The sequence below is a fragment of the Heterocephalus glaber genome, unplaced genomic scaffold (genome assembly GCF_053883595.1).
Source record: "Heterocephalus glaber isolate CG9 unplaced genomic scaffold, H.glaber_assembly_v1.0 deba00001428, whole genome shotgun sequence".
NCBI lineage: Eukaryota > Metazoa > Chordata > Mammalia > Rodentia > Bathyergidae > Heterocephalus > Heterocephalus glaber.
In genome coordinates this window covers 6,741,437-6,768,002 of record NW_028258293.1, presented here as the reverse complement: position 1 = coordinate 6,768,002, position 26,566 = coordinate 6,741,437, and positions in this window count along the sequence as shown.

Here is a 26,566-nt window from a genome sequence, read left to right as displayed (position 1 = left end):
CTCATAAATTTGGGGTCTGAAATATGTTGGCCAAGGAGACCTTGGTTGCTGAAAATTCTAGCATTTAAAAGAAGTCAGGTAGTTATATTAGAACATGAAAATATACTTTGACAGCAAGTGAAGACCCAGGCAAGACCTCACCTTTCCCTGACTCAAAGCTGAAAAAGTGAAATTCTTTCCTTTGAGAATAGAGCCCCAGGATACCATGCTGAGAACAGTCAGCTAAGAGTTGTTTTACTGTGATTCCTTTCACATTGTTCAGCCATCTAGGCATTCAGAGCCTCTGGCACCCATGTTCCAAGGGGGGCTGTCTACTGTTTGAGCTGGTGGTAGACCTTGGCATTATTCGCATGGTACTGGTTTCATAGGCATGTGGAATTCCAGAGAAGTAGGATCAGTAAGGTCTCCACCCAGATTTTTTAAAAAAGCCTGGGAGACCAGGCAGTGTGCCCCATAGCACAAAGCTATGAGGATAAAACCAAAAGAGCAGGGGAGACTCCAGGAAGTTAGAAAAGCCAGGAATGTGGAATGTCTGAGAAAAGGAACAGGCAATGAGCAAAGCCACTCCAAGAGAGAATCCATGACAGCAGCGGCTGGCAATGCCATAGGAGTGGGGGTACCCAAGCCCCTTTGGGTGTCACATCTCATTCTCAGAACTTCCCCTGAAGACTGGACACAGAACAGCAAGATTCCATGTTTGCTTTCCTGGGTTTCAGTTTTGCTTGGTCTTATTCCTGTATATCCTCCTATTTTCCCCCCTTGGAGTGGGAATGTTTATCTTATGCCATTGTATGTCAGCAGTGTTTAACTTTCTGATATTTACAGGGTTCTCAGTTAAGAGTTTTTCCTGAGTCTCAGAGGAGACGTTAGTCTAGTTTTTCTCCTTCCCAGAGAAGATCACTAAGATGATGATATAATTATCCTCACTTCCTGAAATAACCTAATGGAATCAAGCCCCTCTTAGAGCCACCACCAAATCACCTAACACAAATTCAATACCTGTAATCAATCCTTCCTAATACCATCTTAGTAAGCAGCTCCCTCATTCCCCATGGTGTGTGTTCTGCATCCTAAGAAATTAATTTCTCATATACAATTGCAGGTTTGATCCTGCTGATCCTTGTCTAGAAGTCTTTGGCATTGTTGTATCTAGGATCCTTACTCAAACCCAATGTGTACCCATCCAACACCCATTCTCACTTACTCTGTATATCCCTATTTGGAAAGGACTCTCTTCAACGAAACTTCAACCCTCAATGAATTCAGATTTTTCCTTTCCACATCCAACACAGGACAGTAACTCTGCCAAGATAAAGTTTTCCACATAAGCAGGAAACTAGCTTCAGCATTTGCCCCCTTTGTGTAGCTGATGTTGGACATCATTCTGTAACAGGCATTCTGGTAGGTGTATAGTAGAACCAACAAACATAATTTAGATAGAATAAGATCTCTTTACTATATGATCTTAAAATGTCCAGTGTATAATCATAACTGTTTAGGATAAACATAGTATTATTTAATTAACTCATGATGTATAATGTTTACGAGAACACAACTGAAAATTTTATAATTGGCCTTCTTTCATACAGAGTCTGAATAATCAACTTGTTCCTGTCATGTGAATGTTTTAAACATCCTAATGGCTTCTAATTGTCTTTAGAAAGCAGTCCTATTTCTTAGTTTGACATGCACAATCCTAAATGATGTAGTACACATTTGTCAATTCTGGTTTCCTGAATCTTACTCCACTTACTTCTGAGTTCAGCCCCATTGGCTTGCGTTTTCCTCCTGGTGCATATTAAACTTATTGCTGCCCCAGGCTCTGCCAATCAGTATATCCTCTGCATGGAAATCTCCCAACATTTTTCCATGGATTTTCTTCCTTCAAGGATAATCAGTGGATGTTTCTGGCACACAGATACCAGCAGCGAGGAAACACCACCTGGGGCATTTTGTTCCATTATCATACCTTGCCACTTAGAACAGAGCTTAAAAACCTTGAACATATTAACAAAAAGAAAAAAAATGAGATCAGGCTTATGTAGTAACATTTATAGTAATAAAACGGTTGGGTCAAATTTATCAATGCATCACCAAAGAAGATCAAAGACAGAGGTATAAATTGATTGGCTTTTGAGTCATTTCATTTTAGTTATGATTCTTTAGAACTTTTCTATAGTTCTTTAATCAAGTTTATTTTTCCTTCTTTATTGACAGTATTGGAGATGTACAATGTGATGTTTTGATATACATATCCATAAAGAGATTGCTACAATTAATAACTTAGTATCATTTCTTAACTTAGATAGTTGTCTTACTTGTGACAAGAAACCCGAAAATACATTCCCTGAATAAACTTCGAAAGAAATGTCATCAGTTATTGTGCTTTTCTTTGTCTAGATCATTTCACTTAACCTAACTTTCTCCAGGGTCACCTGAGTACTGTGTTGTCACAATGTCCTTTTTTTCCTAAGGATATTTAAGGTTCCATAGTAGATAAGTGTTTGTGTGTGTGAGTGTTTGTGCAGTTTCTTTCTCCACTCATTTTTATGAGGTTCTTTATGAATCTTGGCTATTGTGAATAATGTCACAGTGAACATAGTGTTGCTGACATCTCTACCAGGTGCTGATTTCATTTTCTTTCAGAATTGTTTAATTAAATTAATTTTTACAGAGATATAATACACAAAATTTTACATATTAATAAGGTTCCATGTGATGTTTTGATACATATATATATATATATTCTGTAGTTAGGCTAAACTTATCTCCCCAAATATTTATCACTTCTTCATGGTGGAAGTATTAGAGCTCCTTTCTCTTAGCTTTTCTTGATAGAGACTACACAATGGTATACTATTCTACCATAAAGAACAATACATACCCAGATGAGGGGTTTCTAGGTTGTTTTATAAAATTTCTATGATTAGTTTGAATATCACCATGAAAGCTGATAATAGGCCATGAAATTAACATGTAAAATCTGATGACAATTGAATAATCCATTTTTTCCTGTTAATATATATTCATATCAGGGCATTAATATTTTATAAACTTTTGAAATACAATTTGAGCTTATGTGTTACACTAAAAGAATGTTTGTTTCTAGCTTGTCTGTGTTTCATAATGTAAAAGGAACCAAACGATTAAAAAATTCTGCCTATTCTTCTTTTGCATACAATTTCTCTGAATAAAATAGTTTTGGGCCTGGGTTTTGTGAAGGACAGTGATTAATACACTAGCTGGAAAATGTAGGCTGTCTAAGGAATCATCGAAATAATTTTCACTGTGATACCTGTTCATTAGTATGTATTGTCTATTTCAAAATTCCAAGACAATGAGTGTCATTTTATCATGAACAAGATGAAAAGCTATTGTTGAAGAGCAGTACTTCATGACATTATTGTTCGGTTAGAAGTATGATCTGGGACATCGCACTGCTGTTTTTTCTCTGTCAACTATAACAAATCTATTTAAAATGAAGAGAAATAGTATGATGAAACTATTTTGAAGAGATGGAGTTTAATACTTTTTTAAAAATCATAGCAGAAAGAAATGTATTTCCATTAAGATTGCATGTCTTAATTCTGAGTGAAGACACAGTATGAGGAACACTAGAATTTAAGATGATTATAAATTTAAATTTCATTTTCATGGTATCATCTACTAAATTTTTATACTTATAAACATTAACAGCATTTTATTTTTCTTGGTACAACTGACAGGCTTGGTATTTGGAACTAAGAGTCACTGCTGTTACTTGAAATATTGCATAACTTTATTAATTTAACACAGTGCCTCTTTTTGACTTAGCCTATTACGGTACAAGCTCTGTATCAAGGACAGCAATAATGAAAGTAGACCAAGTACCTGCCTTTGTGTGTCTTGTAATTTAATTTAGGATAAGTAGTTCTAAGAATGAATGCCATCCAGCTCTTCCTTCTTCCTGGCAGAGCCTTGGGGATGTATACAGTGCTTGACTGATTTCAGGCAAAGAAATCTGAACAAAGGAACAGTGTTGATCATGTCTTCTTAGGGGAGAAGAAAAGCCTAAAGGCTCCTGAAGCTTCTCCCTTTACATGGCAAGGTGAACGCTGGTGTTTTTATTATAGATTCTATAACATGAAAAACACTATTTTCTGCATTCCTCTGAATTTCTGGGTGGTCATCTAGAACAGATCTCTCTTCCAGCTTCTTAAAGCCCTGATAGATGCCCAGGATGAGTTAGAAATAAATGCTGCTCCTATAGACACTGGTCTTAGATGAGATTAATTAGATAATCATCATAATTGTATTGCCTGGACAGTCCTGTCAAAAGAACAAACAGGCATTTGTCAAGAGATTTATGTATTGTTAAGGAGTTGAGAACATGGAGTTTATTCCCCTAATGAGGTTGTGTTTCAAAGGAGACCTGAATTCCAAAGAGGAGTTACTAGGGTCCAGGGATGTAGCTCAGTGGTGCCACGCCTGCCTCGCCAGCACAAGGTCCTGAGTTTGATCCCTGGTACCAGAAAAAAAAGACCAAATAGGAGTTACTTTGATAATTGAGAGAATGCAGTAAGAACTAATGCTTTCTGCAAGACAGAAATGAATGTGTAGATCATGGATAAATGAGCAGCGTGAACTCAAAGGATGATAGGCATTTAAAAATATATGTTAGCAATGTGGAAAGAGGATGGGAGAGCAGACATCTCCAGGCAACAGGTCAAATAGACGACAGAAGTGGTCCCAGTAACAAAAGATGGAGCTAATACAAACTGGGTCTAGCAAACATGGGGAAAAGCGAAGACAGTCAATAAAAGGTTGGGAGATGGTTATTCATGAGGTTTTCTGAGGAAAGTGTGTCTAAAGATGGTGCTCAAATTTCTAGTTGTACCAATTGGCTTGTTTTTGGTAAAATTTACCGAAAATAGTAAGCACTACTGGAAAGATATTTGAAAATAAGAAACAGGAAACAAAGTTCTGATTTGAGAACTGCTAAAGGAGATGCAAGCAGAGCTATCAAGGATTTGTGATTTGATTTTCCTGTTTTGTTTTTAAGATGGGAGGTACTTTAATATACAAAGTTTCTAGTGGTAATAAATTTAGTCGTGAAAAAGCAATTTGAAAGAGACAGTAAGTGGACAGAAAGAAAGATATAGGTCAAAATATGTGGCATGGTCAAATTTCTCTAAATGATGTTAAGGCATCTCTAAACTTTGTTCTTCTACAATAAATTATAGAGGAAATGTGATATTAAGTAACATCTTTGATCATTAATCATTGAAGATTTTTTCTATTCCCAACAAGCATATGGATTCCACTGCCTTTTCTGAACAGAAACAAAATGCTTTCCATGTCACCTTTAGCCATCTGTATCCCATTCCATTTTCATGGGATTGGTTCTGAGCAGTGCTGTAGCTCACCAGGCTCTGTCTTTTCTAAACTCCCATCATAGCACTTTTATCAATTAGGTATACATTCTTAGAGTTGTTATTCAAGTGTTTTATCTTCAGAAAAATTATCTGTCCTTCATTTTAGGGCATTTTGTGCCTTCTAAATATTTTCTTTCTTTTGACCTCAAAAATTTACCTTATGTATTCCAACCTAAATAACGTAGAATATAAGCATGACCTTATGAAAATAAATGAAAAATAAGAGTGAAGATAGAAATGACATATGCCTTTCCACATGCTGCTTTGCAGTTAAAGATATGCATTTTCATTCAACATTAAGAATGATTCAACAATAAAACAAAATAAATCATCCTAAGTGTTAGACCATATGTAAAAGTTGCCATAGAAACATAAGTGAGAGCAGTTGGTATTTATAAACAAAATTAAAATTGGTTCTAGAAGTCTGATGCTTTTGGATAAAAAGAAAGATCATTTTCTGCTGTTAAGAAGTACTTTGCTATTATCTTCAGTTTTGGTATTTTTAATGTTTGATTTTTTTGTTTAATTTGTCTTCCTTTGTTCTGTGATTCCTTTTCTTTTTCCACTAGATAGGGATGATAGAAGTAGATGCTATGTCTTTTAGCCAGAGTAAGATCTAGTAAAATAATGGACGGTAAATGGTATAAATTTCTTGTCTAAACTGTAAAGTCCTATACAAGTGTCACTCTTTGTGATTTGAACAGGTGTACCCAAACATGTGTCATAAAGATTAAAGATGTTGAGAGACAGAGGACCCAAAATTACTTTAAAACATGCACTCCTGGTAAAAGTGGTGTAGGACTTGGTGCAGACAGGTTGGCCCAGGACACAGCCTGACTCTGGGAGTGGGGGGCTGATGGACAGAGGGGTCAGGGCAGGGGGACACTGCATATTTCCTGAGGAAAGCCTCATTCTCCAGGCAACTTTTCTTTCAGTAGAAGGAAAGCCATAAAGGGGACCAAAAAAGTGTAGATTTGCAATCCATTACATTCAGTAGACACTGTGCTCACATTATGGTGATCAAATATTTAATAAATGTTTCCAGTGCTCCTGGAATCTGAGGGCTGCTGGGGCTGGGCACGGTGTTGTACAAAGGCAAGAGAGTTGCCTGAGGCTGTAACTTCCAGACCAACCTAAGGAACCTGGTAAGAAAACTGTCTCCAACCACCTCTCTCCTCCAAAGAAATTCTGTTTGAGAAAGTAAAGATCTGTAGGAATAATTACAAGATAATTTGTAATAAATCAATATACTAAAAAAACCCAGTTTATCTTGACTGCCTGTAATTGATGAGGACTTTACAAACAATTTGTAATTGAGGTCTGAATGATAAAATAAGAGTTTGCACAACAATCCTCCCTGTGGGTCATCCTGTCCTATTTCTTATTATTGATACTATGCAGGTTGTTATGCTGATTATTTTTGAATTAATCCTATATAATTGTCACTAGCTGTATATTGTACAAGTATTTTCCTATTGAACCCTCATCATAGCTTATGATTGCTCATGTTTTGCTATTAAGCAAAAATGAAGCTTCAAAATTAAGTATGGCAATCCAATAATTAGGAAGAATAATATGAAACTTTGGGCATAGGAGGATGATAAATGGACAGTTGAACACTGCACTATGCATTTTTGGGTTTCTGGATTTGCAGCATTTTGTTTTTATTCTTCTTTTTCATTTTCTTGCTATAAAATTGATAATCAAATATGGGTATACAACCAAATATTTGTAAAGAAAAAATTTCTTTTTGATAATTGAAAATGAACAAAATTTTAAAAAAATCAAACACTGAAGCTTCTGAACCCCAAAGACACATTTCACAAAATCCAGTTGTGTCTCATCCTGGTAAACTGGGGATCATCATATTAAATAAATAAAATAAGCCACACTCAGAATTACAGACATCTTATGCCTTCTGTCATATGTGGAATTTATTGGAGGAAAAATGAGATGAAAGTAGAAGCATTCTTCTCTGAAAACTATAGCACTCTGAAAAGAGAGATTGAAGATGATATCAGAAAATGGACAGATATCCCTTGGTCCTGGGTAGGAAGAATCAACATAGTGAAAATGGCCATACTTCCAAAACTGCTATAGAGATTCCATGCAATCCCCATTGGAATTCCAGCAGCATACTTCACAGACCTTGAGAAAACAATCCAAAAATTCATTTGGAACAAGAAGAGACCTAGAATAGCAAAAACAGTCCTAGGCAACAGAGACATGGCAGGGGTTATGACAAGCCCCAACTTGAAACTATGCTACAAAGCTACTGTGATAAAACAGCATGGTACTGGGAAAGAAACAGACCTGAGGACCAGTGGAACAGATTAGAAGATGCAGAAACAACTCCAGAAACACTCAGCCACCTCATCTTTGACAAAGGAGCCAAACACCTTCACTGGAGGAAAGATAGCCTCTTTAATATATGGTGCTGGAAAAATTGGGTTTCAACTTGCCAAAGACTAAACTAGACCTATATCTCTCACCATGCACTAAAATAAAATCAAAATGGATTAAAGATCTAAATATTAAAACAAACACTGAACGGGCTAGAAGACAGGTTAGTTAGAAGTCTTGAAGACATTGGTGTAGCAAAAGATTTTATGAACAAAACCTCAGTTGCCCATGAACTAGCACAAACAATCAACAAGTGGGATCTCTTGTTATTAAAAAGCTTCTGCACAGCAAGAGAAACCACCAACGGTGTGAAGAGACAACCCACAATGTGGGAAAAAATTTTCACCTGCTGTTCCTCAGACAATGATCTCCTATCTCGAATCTATAAAGAACTTAAAAACATCAGACCTCCCAAACTTAAAGGCCCAATCCAAAAATGGGCATCTGAAATGAACAGACATTTCTCAGACAAAGAAGTAGAAATAGAAAATAAATACATGAAAAAATGTTCAACATCACTGGTCATTGGAGAGATACAAATGAAAACAATGCTGACATTCCACCTCACCCCAGAAAGAATGGTTGCTATCATTAAATCAGCCAATAACAAATGCTGGTAGGGCTGTGGGGAAAGAGGAACACTGCTCCACTGCTGGTGAGAGTGTAGACTGGTGAAACCACTGTGGAAATCAGTATGGAAATCAAAGAACTAGGGCTGGAAGTCCTATTTGACCCAGCTATTCCCCTGCTGGGTATCTTTTCCAAACAAGTAAAAGAATCATACCTCAGTGATATATGTGCACCCATGTTCATAGCAGCACAATTTGTAATAGCTAAAACTTGGAAGCAGCATAAATGCACATCAGCTGGAGACTGGATAAAGAAAATATGGGTTTTTAAAAATAAAATGGAGTACTATTCAGCCATAAAAAATGAGAAATTAGAGACATGTATAGCTAAATGGATGCACATTGAGGCTAAAGTGAAATAAATAGGATGCACGTGTAAATACCAAATAGTTTCTCTAGTGTGAGAAACTGAAAGTGTAAATAAGGACTAAAAGATATAATAGATAGAGTGAAATAGGAAGAAAAGGAGTAAAGGGGTAGGGGTAGGGGAAAGGAAAGAAGGGAATGGAATTAACATGAGAAACTGAAAAATGGAAGAAAAGTCTTTGTAAATAGGGAGGGATGGAGGGGTTGAAGGGAGGGCAGGGGATGGGGAAAAATAAGAACCAAGAGGAATTATGTAAAGGTGCAAATTTCCAATGATGAATGTCATTATATTGTATACCTAAAATGTACCAATAAAATTGATTTTAAAAAGAAAGTAGAAGGGAGACTCTTATAGAAGAAGAAGGGAATCAGAGGTTGGGAGGAAGGAAGGGCAAGGTGGAGTGGTGGGAGGATGGAAAGAAGCAAGGAATGTCCTATGCACACACCAAGATGGAATCCAGTATTCTGTTTCCAAACACTTACCAAACACAAATAATAAACTCTCATCTAAATATGAAAAAACATTGGCAATCTTTTGCCAGAGCCACATATTCTGCAAAAAGATAAAAAATAGAGTATAACAATGAATTATGATCAGTGTTCTTCATGATCCCTAGATGATATATATATTTATTCTGCTTCATTTTTGTAAAACAGTCTACAAAGTGAGAAAAATCTCACAATACCATTTTTACTTTTACACATTTTATTCTTTGGCAATGTAGATGATTATTGAATAATGCATATTCTGTTAACATTCTGCTGCACAGGAAGTACTTGATATATTTTAAATTTTAGAGCTATTCTTTAAGGGCGGTTTCTACCAAGGGTTGTTCCAGGTGAAAAAGGTCATAAAATAATTCTACTGATTGTATAATAGAAACAAAATATAAATTTAAGGAACAATTTTTTATGCAAAATATCAGTGTCACAAAATTGTTTTCAAACAGCTAAAGGTATATTTATTACATCTCACTATTGTGGAACATTCCAGTATATCCAAATAGTGAGGACAGTATCTTAAAATTTGGAATATTTTTGGACCCAGTGTGAAAATTTCATGGAACAAAAGAAGCCAACATTTTATTTTTCAGAGCCTAAATTGTGAAAATGAAATCTAATTAGCAATGATTTTAGCGTTGAATTTCTCTGTGAAATCAATTGAAAACTGAAAAAAGAAACACCATACAAATTTAACTTGGAAAGTAGGTATGATTTTTTAAAAAACTCATAATCTGGAAATATTTCCCCAGCAACATAGAAATTGTTTCTCATTCCATGAGAAAGCCTAGAAACTGAGAGTAGCAAACATAAGGGATCCACTGATAGACCAATTTTGTGTTAATGTGGAATGAAAGCATACCCAAAGACGAAGTATCCATGAAAATGGGTTCAGAGAAAAAGACAAAATACAATGAGGATCCAAGATTATTCTGGATTTGTTTGGGTATTTTCTCCTTTTTTTTTTTTTTTTACTTTATTGAAAGTGATGAGACACTGTACATAAAGTATACCAATATTTTACAAAATTTGCTGAATTTTCATGTGGGAATATAGCCATGAAATTATTACCTGAGTTAAGATGTAACAGTTTTACTTAGTCTGAGGAATAATATCTTGTGTGATCTTCATGAGACCACAGAGAAACCAAAGTTTTGATAATCCTTATTCTTGGTGAGTCCATGAATATGCAGCTAAATGAGATATACACATACTTTTTAACAATCAGGTTGCCTTGTTCAAAATGAGTGGATCTTGTTCAATACAAGTTCATTAATGATCTAAAGACAACAAGATGTCTAAGGAGAGATTTGTTAAATCAATCTATCTACTATCTATCTATCTATTTATCTATCTAACATCTATCTATCCTGGAGCATTAGTTTTATGCTGCCTTTGGGCTCAAGCTAAACTTTAAACCAGATTTATTGGTTCCCAGATCTTTGGGGTTACACCGGAGCTATGCCATCATTTTTCCTTCATGTCCAGTATGCTGATTCCGATTTTGGTATCTCAATTTCTATAGTTACATGGAAAAATTCCTTGAGAAAACTCATACATGTATTCACTGAGATGGAGCTCAGTGGGAGGGTGCTTAGCTACCCATCATAAGCAAGCAACACCAACTGGCTCTGTTCAGATCTGTTTAGAGAACTCATAGTTGTACACTTGTTGTTTTTATTGGAGTTTTTATTTTGTAATATCTATGCAATGATTTGAAAATTATAAAATCTATTTTATTTTATTCCTTTTATTCTTAAATATGTTTGCTCTTAGTTTAAATGCCAAACTTTGTACATCTATCTTCCTGCAAAACATTATAAGTACTTTAAAACAAGTTAACTTCAGTCACCCGTTGCCATCTCACTTCTTGCCTTCTGAAATTTTAGTTTTGTCTCAGTGAAATTTTTGACCTTATATTTGGCATGGTCACCATGTTCATTCACAAAATCATTAACATCATCATTTTTGTTCCTGTTCAAAGAAATAACTTGCTAAGATTTAAAAATCATGTCTCTGTGATGCGGAAAGTTCCTCTCACTTCCTCCTCCCTGCTCGGTTCTCTATTCAAGGACAGGGATGCATGGCCCAGATGAAAAGTTTTGCTATGGAGAAGCCCACTTTAAGGTGAGTGTCTTGTCTGAAAGTGAACTGATTGAAGGTTCACGAAAACAAGCAGAGTTTTGGATAAACTGAGAGGAAAGGATGAGTTGCCTGGGAATCAACTCAGGGTGAAAACCCTACAAGTACCCTCTGCACATGATTCTGGGCTTAAGAATGGCTCAGCAATTCACAGCATAGACCTGAATGGTTTCAAGTTTGGCCTGTGCTCTTGTGTAAACACTTTTATACATTTTTCTGTCTTCAACTTTATAGTCTTCAGAAACTTCAATTCAAATTCAACTCTGTTATAGTGGCAAAAAAGGAAATTTAGCTTTCATTTTGTCATTTTGTCATCAAAGAAAAGAGAAACATAGATTAAAAAAAAGACTAACGCGAATACTTTTTGCAAATGAAAATCAGTTTATTGTGCTCCCATAAAACTTTTTCCCCAGATTGTGATGGGAAATGTGTACAAGCACAAATGAATCGTAATGTTCTCAGTAAGTTTGAACAGCTCCCAGAGAGTAAATGATTTAATCTTTTTGAAGAAACAGTTCAATTATGACTTTGCTATTCAAAGACATTTTATGTCAAGAATTACATACAAAAAGTTGAATAGTTGAATAAACTTGCAGGAAAAGCAGGATGCTACTTTGCTCTGCAAACAGAATACAAAGTTCAGGTTTACATGTGTAAAAGCAGTGGAGTAAATCACGCATCACACTCAGGCTAATGACAGAAGTTTCATTTTTATTTTCATGACCTCCAAAACCTTAATTACTAAAAGTAATTCTCTTCATTGTTACTTTTGACAAATAAAGGTAATTTCTAAAAAATAAAAGATGGAGTATGGATTAAGTTATGTTGTTTAGCCATATATCTACTTTAAATTCTAAATTAAGTGTTGAAAGGTTTAGAATCTACATGCCTCCATTAAATATGAAAAAAATATCAAACTATCAATAAAACCCTTCCAATTTTATCTACCTATTTCTAATCAATAAAATAATAGTGACAATAATGAATGTTAGACTTCGTTACAGATTACGGATCCCTTGGTGCCAGGCATGATTCTAAATCACTTAACTCTCCTAAAGAGTTCTCTAATCTCAGAAATAGCAACGAAAGCACAGTCAACAAACTGAGGAAAGTTAGTAAAATCAGTAAATTATGAAAACATTACCAAAGGTAAAATTTTGAAGGTGCAATAAGAGTTATTCTAGGAAGCTATTGTAATTATTGTTAGTTAATTGATGAAAACGATTGAATCACAGTGAAGTACTGGCCACCTATAAGTAACTCGCTCGTAGGAGTAGTAATTTTGTAAATGTTAATTAATCTATCAGTCAGTACCTTCTCAACAGCGATACAAAATGTTACATTTTGTAATCTCTTTTATACTGCTCCATGTTAATCAGAAAACGACTTCAGTTTCACTTCCATAGCTGTTTTGTTCACCTTCTGTAATCTAGTTGCTGTATTCTTCACAGGGTCACACTTTCACTTTGAAGTTCAAGTGTGAAATATCTATTACCAGGAAGTGTCCTTGCCACACGCCCATGACAGATGAATTTGACCCAAAAGTCCTCTGTTGGGTTCAAGATAAAAAAACTTCACCAACTGAATGGACCTCTTTCAGAGTCTCTTTCTCCAAATAACCATTGTTTGTAAAGATGTTTATAACCTACCTTCCCCTGGTTGTGACGTTCAGACTTTGACACACTTGTAAAGAAAAGCTGAAGACTCTAGGGAATAAGTGCTCTTTAAGTGTAGGCATTATACTCGAGTCCTCCACCAGGACCTCCCTGGCGTGTGCATCCTGAGTTAGCAATGGCTCATCCGCTTTCCTGTAAATGGCTCTGGGGCCAATCAAGTGTCTGTCTTTTCTCACAAAACCACTACAGGTACAGTCACGCATTATCAGAGGATGAGACTCAAGATTCACAGGTAAGTGAGTAGACAATTTTAAGTGATATGTAAAGGTCGGTTATTGAAATAAAATTCTATATGTTTTATGAATTCATGAATACAGTACTTTCCAGACAAATACATTTTGGCTTGAGTTATTAACTGTTCTTTATCTCAATTGGAAGAAAGAAAACAAGTGAGTCAATTCTCATCTACTCTGCAGATGTGTGACTGACCTAGGGTCTCCAGTAACCAGGCTGGCTTATGTTAGGGAAAGTTGATTTATTGTTGTACCATTATGTGTCACTTGTACGAGGTAATTCTACCCATTTCTCAATATGATTTATCAGTTACTACTGACTCCTTATGTATTTAAGGCTGATGAACTTTTGGAGTTATTTTAAGGTAAATGATGTGGACTCATCATGTTTTTGATGTGAAGAATTTTCAAATGTGCCTAAGTCAGTAAATTTAAGAATTTTAATGTATAAAGTGTTACCTAAACCGCGAAGGAATACCCTTCTTCAGACTGGAAACAATGAATTCTCTCAGGCGGGTAAGATATGTTCCAGACTCATTGTGTCAATCTGAGTCCTCTATAAAACACACAGTAATACAGTTTTAGAAGTAAAGCAGATTTGTGAGATAGAACAGCTGCAAAACAGGGAATGTGGCAGGAATAGGCAAGAAAACCCTTCAAAGTCCAATGGTGATTTGATAACAGAGAAAGAAACCAGGGGGAAAAATAAACTTGTAGAAAGATAACATCCCCCTAAGTTCACCTACATCCTCATTCCCAGCACCCGTGAACATGTCACATTTCTTAGTATAAAGAAACCACAGTTGCATATGGAGTTAAGACCCCTAATCTGCTGCCCTAAAAAATCTGTCTTCACAGTGTAATCACAATTTCCTTAAAAACGTGGGCTCTGAAGAATAAAAGGAAAAAAACCCTGTAACTCTTGAGTATTGAAATAGTGTCCCAAGTACAAATATGGAAATCCTCTAGGTTCTTATTCAGTATTTTGTGTCATTTTCAACAACAGGTATATATACAATATATCATTTCCACTTTCTCATCCATTTCCCTTCACTTCCTTTGTAGCCTTCATGAGCACAAATGAAATGACAATTCTATGCTATTCTGTTTACTATGGATATTTCCTTCTCAATTCAGACTCTTTTCACCAAATGTCATGTAACAAAGACCAGACTTCATTATTGATTTAGGTGCCTAAAAGTTTTCAAAGGTTACCTTTTCATTTACTTCTGGCCCACATATAGAGAAGCAAAAGGAAAGATGAGGCATTCTCTTTTTTTGCTGCCAGTGCTTTTATCTGTCGTAAACAAAATCAGAGTCCTTGGCATTTCTCATCACTTAAGCGATTAGGACCGACTTGAGTGGCTGCTCTACTTTAACAGTAGAGTCCAAATATGTGTGCAACAAAATGCTTAATACTTTCTTGGGGTATATGCTATCACTATTATTATCTGATCAATTCTGCGAGGGGATATGAAGCATCTGCAAGGTAGCATCAAAATATGAGAATGTGTGAACTGTGAATGTCATTACACCAATAGTCAACCTTTTATGTGAGTGTCCACCATCACCTATTCTTCATTGTCCTAAGAACACCAGAAATGCAGAGAAGAGATACATAGGAACTACTGCTCTCTCTCCCTCTCTCTCCCTCTGTCTCATAGTATTAATGCACTATCAATAAGTTTTCATTGGGTTCTTCTACTTCACTTTATTTCTCTTTTGTTCTGAGAGGAGAACTTTATTGGTAGAGAATTCTAGGATTAGTGTTACTTTTACAACTTTAAAGGTGTAGTACCACATACTTTTGATATCCATGTTTTCTAAAGAAGTGCCCATTCATTTGAAGAGTTTATTCCATGTAATGTGCCATTTTAGAATTTGATTTTAAGATCCTCTATTGTATGTGATTTTTAATAGTTTCACTGTAATATATCTAGGGAGATTTGCCTTGTTTTCATCCTTACTGTTTGCTGGTCATACAGAATCTGTAAATGTGTATCTTTCTTGACATTGGAGAAATTAGGAGTGGCAATATCTTCAAACATTATTCTTCCCATTCTCTTTCTCTGCTTTCCTTGTGGCACTCCAATTACAGATGTGTCAGAAATTTTGATATTGTCTCCCAGATCCCTGAGGTTCTATTCATTATTTTCAATCTTTTTATCTCCTGCAGAAAAGTGTCAAGGCATTCTCAGTAGAAGAGCAACATGTGATAAATAAGGTATAAAATCTCAAATGAAGATTGTGTGTCTAGGGCATAGAAAACAAATAATCCCCTGTGCCAGATACATAGGCTGCATGCCCCAGAGAAGCAAAAGATGAAGATAAAGAAAAACGAAAGGGTTGGGTCACTAAGGGCCTTGATTTTTCACAGTAGTTATTGAGTCATTATAGGCAGAGGATTTCTAAGTTAAACTCCAAATTTAAATCCATTTCACAACATTTACAGCTGTATTCTCTGGAGCCGTTTTTGTCTGGATAACTTTTATTGTATATTTAAAGTCTTTATAACTTGCTGATCCTCTGTATGCATGCTCACTAATTTATGAATTGGTCCAGAGACTCATCCACTGCTACACTTTCAGAATATAGTTCCACATCTATTTTTACTATTTCATATATATATTTATGTGAGTCTGCAACCACTGATGCCCAACTTAAAATAGAGCATTCCTAAATTCTTTTTATTTTTGTTGTGCTGTGGATTAAACCTGGGGCCTTACACATGCTAGATGGATGATCTCACTGACTACATCCTAGCCCTTTAAATTCCAGTTTATTTTTAAAAATCTTCCAGATGTTAGATCATCTTCTAAAAATGTAATTGATTTAAGAATATGGAATGTTTTTGAAAGACTGGTATCAAGAGAAAGGGACTGAGGAAGGAGAACAACGTACAAGGAATAGAAGTAGGCAAACCCATGTGCACAGCCAGTGCCTGGCCTCTGAATGACCCGTGTGGTGACTCTGGAGCTTGAATTACACCAAAGGCTAGCTGCTGCTTCTGCTGAGTTGCCTGTTCTTTTTCTCTGTAGCGGCCGTTACTGACCATGGGCTGTTCTCAGTACAAAGTTGTTTCCTTTCGGTTATAGGCAATTTCTGGAAAGGGGACAAGCATGAGTGGTTCCTAAATTACTCACAACATCTGGTAGATGGATACACTGTTAGTGGAGACTACATTCTACATCCACTATGCAAACCCTTGTGCTATTCTCAAAAGCAAATTATATAAAACAATACAAGTCTAATTTTTTAATGTTTGAATTTCAGATGTTTTCAGATATCTTCCTGGATTTAGAAGGCTCATTTTGAGAATAATTTTTCTTTTCACACAATGCAGCAATAGTGCTTTCTGTAATTTACCTAAATGAGTTGATCATGTGTGTGTCTACACAAAATGTCCATATTAACTTCATTCCAAATTAGCAAAATATGGGAGTAACCAAGGTGTCTTTTAGATGGTGAGAATATAAGTAAAATGATAAAAACATGTAATGAAATATTATTTCACACTGCACAGAAATCAGCTATGAAGACATTAAGAAATCTTAAATCCATAATAGGTGAAAGAAGACATTTTGATACGACCAAATGCCATGGAATCCCAACTACAAGGTATTCTGGAAAAGACTAAACTCTTGTGACAGTGAAAGTATTAGTGTTTAAAAAAATATGCAGACAGGGATGAATAGGTTGAGCACTGAAGATTCTTAAGGAAGTGGATCTGCACCATATGGTACCAGGATGGTGGATATAGTGGTCCCTGTGAACCCTAAATAAGCTGTGAACACTAAGTAGCAATGATGTGTCAACACCGGGTCATAGACTATGAAAATGTTAACCTTGATGCCAAAGGGTTGTAGAGAAGGAAGCTATGTATACATAGGATATAAAGAATTGGGAAAATATTTGTAACATCTACTCAATTTTACTGTGAACCTGAAAAACTGCCAGTAGAATTTCTCTACACTAGTGCCATTTGTCAAAAAAAAAAAAAAATCAGACACAGAGCTTTACTTTATTCCCCTTCCTTGGGAAACAAGTTTAATATTGACAAATTGGGGTATTAAAATCATAATATTGACAATATTGGGAGTTAAAATAATTTTATAGATGATATATCTGTGAATAGTGAAAGGAATTATTTGGCATATTATAAGGAGCACTGAACTTCCATTTATAAATTCTGGGCTATAAAAGTCATATCTGACAGATCTCTGATTCCTGGTTCCACTTGTGTTACCATGTTACTGTGGAAGACATCTCTTGTCAGTACTGTCACAGTTTAACTCTCAGACCTTAGGTTTTTTTTCAACACAGAAACCCAGAAAGACAGTCTCAATTGTGTTTGATTGATGAGTTGAAACTTGCTTGACATTTATGCATAACACAGTGACTTCTTCAACATGATATTAATTTCCTAAAGCTACTGCTTGGGAAATGAAATTTCCATCCACATTGCTGGAAAGTCAAACCTTAAGGAAGGAAAACTGACCTAAACATTGTTAAAACAATGCAAATTCCATTAAGGTCAGATTATCTGAAATCAACACAGTGATAAATACTGTTATGCTGTGAGTTAAATACATCCCTCCAAAGACTGTATGTTCCAAGGTGGGACTTTTGCAAGGTGATTAGGTAGTAGGAGATAAAGGCATCCAATCATAGCAGAATGTTCTGTTAGGAAGTGAGACCAGGTTGGAGGAAGTAGGTCACTGGGAGTGTTCCTTTGAAGGACTTACCAGTCCTTGCTCTTTCTGCTTCTGTCCACCACCAAGGAACCAACTTTCCTCTGTCATGCCCCTCCGCCATGATATTTCTGCCTTGGAGCCAACTGGATACTGAGCTCTTTGAAACCTTGAGCCCAAATAAATATTTCTCTTTTAAGTTGTTTTTGTTGGGGATTTGGCCATATTGTCAAAAATCTGATTAATATAGATATATACTTTATCTATTTAGTATCTCAGGTGCAATGCAATGCACTCTAACACGAGGAGCATCCACCTATGCATTTAATCTTGACAATAATGCTGAGCCTGTGGTATGTATTTTGCTTAACAGTTAAGGGATGGTTTTGTACATGTTACTGTTATTGAATGTGATACAAAGATAAAAGTTGGCATAATTCTCAAATACTTTTCCGATTCTAAAGATTTGTTACTGATTGCTAAATAATTATCACTAATGTTAGTGCTTTTTAACAAGTAAGAGCTCATGAGCACAGACATTGAACAAAGAAACACAGCATAATAATCCATCCTTCACCATCTTCTAACATTCATTGACTACTGTGTCCCCTAAGTTTGCCAAGTGCTCTGTACACATATTTCATTCAATGTACACAATAAACCAATGTAACATTTTATTACAAATCTCTTTCGTAGATGAAAGTGAAGCTTGTCTACTCTCCTACTATATAAATGATATTACCAGAGCTTGAACTTATGACCCAGCCATCAAAATAGGAGATGTCTTCATCACAATACCAACCTACACACAAAAGTTGTAACATATGATATTGATAATATAAAAAGCACATAAACTCTACTTTAGAAAATATATTTAATACTATTTTAGTTCTTCAAAGTGTTCACAGCAAGGTCTTATTTTCTTCTCATTTTATCTTTAAAAAAGTTCTAACAGATTACGGTGACAATCTTAAATCTAGAGTAAAACAAACTGAAATTTAGGAAAATTAAGAAATTTATACATGATCCCAAAGTAGTGACTAATAAAGACTGATTTTGACAAGAGAATAATGCCAACTCTTACACTTGTCTTGAGTTTTAATATCAGGTATGTGAATGGATAGGACTAAGAAATCATTGTTTACAACAACACCCTATCAAAGAATTGGTAATAAAATGATACTCTTACCTAAAGACTTATAGGAGCAACTGGAATCACTGAACGGCATTTAACTGTGTAGAATGAACCCAGGTACATTACAACCACAAAGTTAGGCCTAGAAGTTTAAAATAGAATTGAAGTACAAGGAAAATGGAGGCATTTTTGTCAAAGAAATATTTTTCTGTTGAAAAATCATCAGCCACACTCTCAAGTACCTAGCAGCAGAGCAAGTTTTAAGTAGAATCTTGTGAAACATGCTCTAGTATCACATAAATGTGACTTGCTCTTCATAGCGCATTTGTACTGTTAGCCGTTGTCTTTTTGAATTAAAATATCCCTCTAAGCTCAGCCATAACGGAGAGTAACTGACACAGCAACACTTTTCATCATGTGTGTTTGGGTCGGAGAGTCCACAAGCCACATCATTAGAGTTCGAGGCCTCTGGAGTGGAAATGAAAAAAGAGGGTTCTAGGAAAAAGAAGTCCTCAAATTCAAGTTCCTTCCTTTAAATGCTGTCCTGAGCAGGTACTCTTTGATTGTGCTGTTAGATTGTGCCTCAGAGGAAAATCAGGCTAGACTTCTACATCACATGTAGCTAATACATACATCCCTATGACACACGTGACTTTCCCAAAAGCCAGGAATCAGGTCTGATTCAAGTGCACACAGAGGGAAGAGGATGAGGGAGACATACTCCTCGAAACAAAGGTAGACACCTATACTCATCTTTGTAACTGTCTTTGTAGGACCTGATACGTATTCCTCAGCTCCTTTAGAGATAGGTTCTTATGTGCAGTATAGGGCTGATTACTGGGGTTAACTAGCAGAGTTGTAAGGATTACATGATAAACATAATACTGGGTACAAAATAAATATTTAAGAATTGTAACTCATAAGTCCAAAGCCCAGTGTCACTCTTTTGCCTTCTCAAGGACAATGAGCAGTGTGAATGATTTTTAGTACTTGAGGGGCAATACCCTATTCAGCATCTTGTCAGTTATTAATTCTCTAATGAACTTTGAATTGGAAGAAAAATCTAGAGAACTAGACAGTGTGAGCTTGCATACTAGATAGCTAACATATAATTACTACTCAATAATGTTTATGAAAAGGAAATTTTGTAATGTGTTATAATATTGATATATATCCCTGATTTTCTATGTAGTTTAATTAAAGAGGATTATTTTTCCCTGTAACAGAGAACTAAGAATTCTACATATAAAATGAATAGATTTTAAGGCTATTTACTGAAATATACTTACAAAAATTGAGTTCAATGACTTTCTTCAATCAAGTCACTACTAAAATGTGTTGGTCCAAGCAACTTGAAGACTAATTGGGCCTTACTTAGCAAGTGGAATATATACATGACCTCTATTCAACACTATTAACCTCTGTTCAATCACTATTTTAATTAAAGCTCCCAGATTTGTCTTTGAGGAAAATATTCCTAGTTAAGTGATCTAGGCTTAGTCTAATGCACTAGAATCAAAGTCATTAGGTGTGTGATCTAATTTGCACGAACCAGAGTCAAATCTAGTGGCTCTTTCAATTTATTAAGTTTAAAATATTCTTACTCAAGTCAGTAAAAATATGGTAAAGATAGACCTTAGGAATAACAGAGACAAATGTAGCTTTGCAGCAGGTCTAGGGATAAAACCAACAGAAAAAAAAAAAAACATAGAATAAAGAGAAACAGACTAGTAGAAATGTTGTGATATACCTAGAGTGGATACATTTGTAGATATGGATTTTTGAATCCATATCTTACAGAATCCATATCTTACAGAAAAGCAAGAAAGACCAAGTGAAAATGACGAGGATCACTTTAAGCAGAAACTCAGAAAAATCAGAGTCTCCTATTCCACGGGAATGTTTGATAAATTAAATAAGGTCAAAGTAATTGTATATTCAGGTATGGTGTTGATTTAGCAAAAGTTTATATTTTTTGTAAGTCGGTTCTGGAGGTTAATATTGTGTTTATTATTGAGTTCCCTGCATAAGAGGTGTAATCATGATGATAAAGCACAGGTAGGTGTATACCCATATATATTATTTATGGGAAAATGGAGGTTCAGCGTGCTAAGTGATTTATCAGAATCAGAAACACAGCTGCAGTCCACATTGAAGATTCCAAATGATATAGCTTTTTACCGCACACACTTTTCAAAACATATCTCATATGTGGGTTGTTTCTCATTCCCATAAATGTGGGTTCACAGATTGTGGTAGATGTCATGCATGTATTACATTCTAATAAGCTTTCCAGTAAATAAACTGAATTAAATTTGCCTGATGAAGTCTTCACCAAATCTGCCTAGTCATGAATGTGATTTCTCTCTTCTTATCCATTGTCCCACAACCAGCTGTAATGGTAGCTGCATATACGAGTGGCTGCATTGGAGACTTCCGGGAATGGAATTTTCTATTCTGGCAGAGTTTACAAGGGTGCCGTTGTAAGAAGTGTTCGGTTTTACAAGTGTAATAAGTGTTCTGAGTAATAAGTGTTCAGTTTTATAGACAGAAAAATGTCTCATGTTGCTAGGTTATCCTTCCTTACACAGTGACCTTTCTGGATAGGGCAAAATATTCTAGTTGGCACAAAATAAAATAGTGTCCAATGAACATGTTTATCCATTCCTAACATTGATGAAAGCTATAGCTTTCCTTATTAGAGAATTTAATTTGGTAATTACGGCATTATTCCCAGTTTCAGTGCATTTCTTTCAGATATAAATAACACCCTTTCATAGAGAGACACATAGCTCTTTTTTTATACTCCCTTTTCAAATTTCCCAAAGTACCATGGGGAAATGAGCGTGTGGCTGTATCTTTATTAAACTTAAATTTAACATATATGTACTCATACGGGTAGTATTTAATATATATATATATATATATATATATATACACAAATTATATATAAACTTAATTTTTGCCAGTCACATAAGAGAAGGTGTGTGTTTGGCTCTATGTAGTCTAAATATGTAAATAGAATAGATTAATTTATAAGCAGAAATCCACGGTGGCTTTTAATACATATGTAGCTGTACTCATTATATATAATATTATATATATATATATATATATCAGATCTCTTTGAATGCATAGTCACTGGAGGCTTGGAATCTTTGGTTAGAGATCTCTTGCTGCTCTGAAAAAGATTCTACAAAAAGTGCTTCAATTTTCAGGTGGTGAATCTTAAAGGAAAAAAGCTGAAGGGTTTGTCTGCAGCTAAATAAATAAATCACCAATTTGTTAGTCTGAACACTGATATTAAAAACCTAAGTGGGTTTCTAATTCCAGCTTATTTCATTTATCCCTTGTTATAGTATCAAGAGGGGTTTGCTGCTATTACTATAAATTTAAATATACAGAAACAGAGCTAAATATTAAGGTGCCTAAAATGACATAGCCACTAAATGAAGACAGAGTATTGAAGTTCAGAGAATGTGTTTCTACAACCTCCTCGTATCTGTTATGGACCATGATCATGGGCCATGCATTTGCGCATCCAACAAACCAGTGTGAAAACCTAATTGACTAAAAAAAAAAAAACTAATTGACTAAAATTATTAAGATCGTGCATTATTTCTGCTAGTTTTATAAGACAGGGTGTGTGTTTGCCATTACATAATCTAATTATATACATTGACTAGAACAATTTAAAGGCAGAAATCCGTGGTGATTTTTAAGGGTCAAACATGAGAATTGGAACCGGAAAGGCTCACTTAAAACTGCAAATGCACAGCCACCAAATACATATTTATGTTCACTGTACTGATTCACTTTGTGACCCTTACTGAATCAGAAATGAAGACCCAGATATTTATCTAAAAGTTTTAAATTAGTAGAGAAAAAAGATGCTTTAAAGCAAATATGCAATTGGTTAAAAAAAAAAAGAAATAAGAAAAATTGTTCACCAAAGTTCAGTCTCAATTGTCCTGGCCTTACTCAAAAGAGGAGTGGGCAGAGTTAATGACTTTGAGTAATTCAAAGTTGCATTTTGATCCCATAGTCCCACTTCGGAACTATGGACAACATCTTCATTTTCCCAGTCTTCAACCCTTCCTCCCTTCATCACCTAATCTCAAGTTACACACATGTCTTCTAGAAGATATTTGGAGGGTTGAAAGGAGTGTAAAATGCCTATCTGTCAGCAATTCTGTACCAAGGGCTGTACAACTCTGAGCTTCAATATTCACTGTCCCTCACTTGAGTGACTTTGGAAAATTGAAATTTGACTGAGGTGTGTGACAATTAAGTCCATATTTTCTTTTATAAATTATAATCATATATACACTCATAAATTAGGTCACAGTTATGCCTTTTGTATTTTGCTTGCTGAATCCACAATGTTCTGTAAAAAATGTGTAATTTTTTCAATATCTGTGACTGGAAATAAAGCAGATTGTGAGAAACACATCTTAACAAAAATCTTACCTAAGAAAGGCGTCCTCAAGATCAAGATGCCGTAAGTGCATGTACCAATTCACCATGATACGTATTTATTATATGTGATAAATATAGTCTAAAATAGATAGAAAGAAGCCCTCAATTGTGAAAGCTTTTTCTTTTCAAAATAGCACGTGTCAATGAAGGGTATCTAAAAATATGATAATGTTAGCTTTGGGATAATGTTTATTCTGGGAGAAAAAGTTCTAAGTTTATAAGATATATTTTTAAAATTTGTAAGACTTCTTTTAAAAGGGAAAGAGGGGAAAGAATTTGCAATAAGGCTGGGTTAATGTATAAGTTTCAGTATATATTGCCGAGTTGTACTAGTTAATTAATGATTTAGCACATTGAAGCCTGAAGACATCATTACTTAAAAAATCCCTTACATTTAAATGAAAATACTTATAAATGGTAGATATTAAAATAAGTAATTTTTATGCTAAAATAAATAATATTTACCTTATTTTTCCTTCTAGGAAACAAGTACTATCTTGCTTTAGATGCATAGATACAAAAAGTGCATATTAAACTCCTAAAGATTTCACATTTTTTCATGCTAAACACTTGCTTCTTGGTTCATATTACCAGCCTTTTAAAAAATGTCCTGTGAATGTTGCATCAGCATGTACTTGTACATACAACAAGGAAATGAATTTCCATAGCTGATGTTTTATTTAATTCAATTAGATTGGCATTTTGAAGATGGGATTCCTGCAGGATTTTAGCAACTTCAAAGAAAAAATTGCAAACAAAAATGCAAAGCTGATTAATTTTGCTTCTACGGAGTTCAGAGTTTCATGAAAAGAAAGAAAAATATTGTAATGTAAAATTATAAAATATTTAACAAAATATTTACCTGAAATTTTGTCTATATAAGTATATTTATGCCTATATATTTATGTACATAGTAACTCTTCACCACCTCAGTATCTCGGCCCTCTTTGAATTTGCAAAAGATCCATCTCACTGATCCTTTGATCAATCTTATTTGCTAGGTGCTTCCATTGTACTTTGGGTTTCCCACATGAGAAAAAACAACAGAATTTAAGCTTGTGTATGTGTGTCTGATTCATTTCACTTAGCATTTTGTTTTCAAGGCACACTTATTTTCCTACAAATGTCTCCCATTTATCTTTCTTTATACCATTTTATTTATCCATTTGTCTGTTGGTGGACACATAGGCTGCTTCTAAGATTTAGCTATTATGAGTTGTGCTGCTGTAAACATGCATACACATATATCACTGTGCTATGATGATTTTAACTCTCTTGGGAAGATATCTAGAAGGGGAATATCCAGGTTGAATGGAATTTCTAGTGTTAGTTTTTAGGGAAATCTCCATGCTGATTTCCATGATGGTTGTGCTAGTTTACACTCTCCATAGAAATGGGTTCCTACTTTACCACTTCCTCTCCAGCATTTGCCGTTATTTGATTTCTTAAGGTTGCTCTTCTTTCTGGAGTGAGATGAAATCTCAGTGTTGTTTGAATTTGCATTTCTCCAATGGCCAGTGAAGATGAACTTCTTGATGTATCCATTGGCCATTGTTATTTCTTTCGAGCAGTGCCTGTTATTTCAGTTACCCATTTTTTGACTGAGTCTTTTGTCTTGTGAATTCTAGTATTTTGAGATCTTTGTATATTCTACATATTTGTCCTCTGCCTGAAGTGTACTTGCCAAAAGATTTTTCCCATTCTGTAGATTGCCCTGCCTCTCTGTTGGTTGTTTCCTTTGTTGTGCAGAAGCTTTTTCATTTCATAGGATCCCATTTGTTGACTCCTGTTGTTTTCTTGTGCAATTGGAGTTCTGCTGAGACAGTCCTTGACTACATTTGTGACTTCAAGAGTTTTACCTATTTTATTTTCCAGAATTGTTTCCATTTTAATATTTAGAGCTTTGATCCATATTGATTTTTAGTTTAGGAAATGATGAAAGAAACGGACCAAGCTTCAGTCTTCTGCATGTAGTCAATTTCCACTCCACTGCTTGCTGAAGAGTCTGTCTTTCCTTCAGGGTTTGTTTTTGTTCCCTCTTTCAAAGATCAGGTGGCTGAATGTGTCTGTGGTTATTTTTGAATTTTATTCTATTCCACTGATCCTCATGTGTTTTGGAACCAATGTCATGCTTTTTTTATAAAATCACTATAGAATTGTAGTATAATTTGAAGTGAGGTGTTATGATACCTCTTACTTTTATCTTGTTGCTCAGGATTGCTTTGATATTCTGAGTTCCTTCTGCTTCCATTTTGATTTTTGGATTGTTTTCTCTGGTTCTGTGATGAATCCTGTAGACACTTAGTTTGAGGTTGCACTAAATCTACATATCAGTTTTGAAGTATGGTCAATTTGACAATATTGGTTCTGCCTATCTAGGAGCAGGGGATGACTTTCCACTTTCTGTTGTCCTCTTTGCTCTCCTTTTTCAGAGGTATATATTTTCCACTGTAGAAATCTTGGACTTCCTTTGGTTAATTCCTAAGTATTTAATTCTTTTTCTTGGTGTTATTCTGAATATTACTCTTTTCCTATTTTTTCAGTAAGTTCATTATTGGGGTTCAGGAATGCTTTTGGCTTTTCCCTATCCATTTTGCAACTTCCTCCATTGGTGAATTTGATTATTAATTTTCAGACTCTTTTTATGGATCTTTTCAAGTATTCTGTAGAGGGCCATATCATTCAAAAACAATGACCATTTGACTTCTTTTCTATACATAACCCTTTTAGTTCTTTCCCGAGCCAAATGGTGATTGCCAATGTTTGAAGTTCTATGGTAACCAGGAGCAGTGATTGTGGATCTTGTCTTATGCCTGATTTTAGAGGGAAAGCAATCAGTTTTTCCCCATTTAATATGATTTGGGCCATTGGTTTGTCATAAATGCCTTTTATCAGAT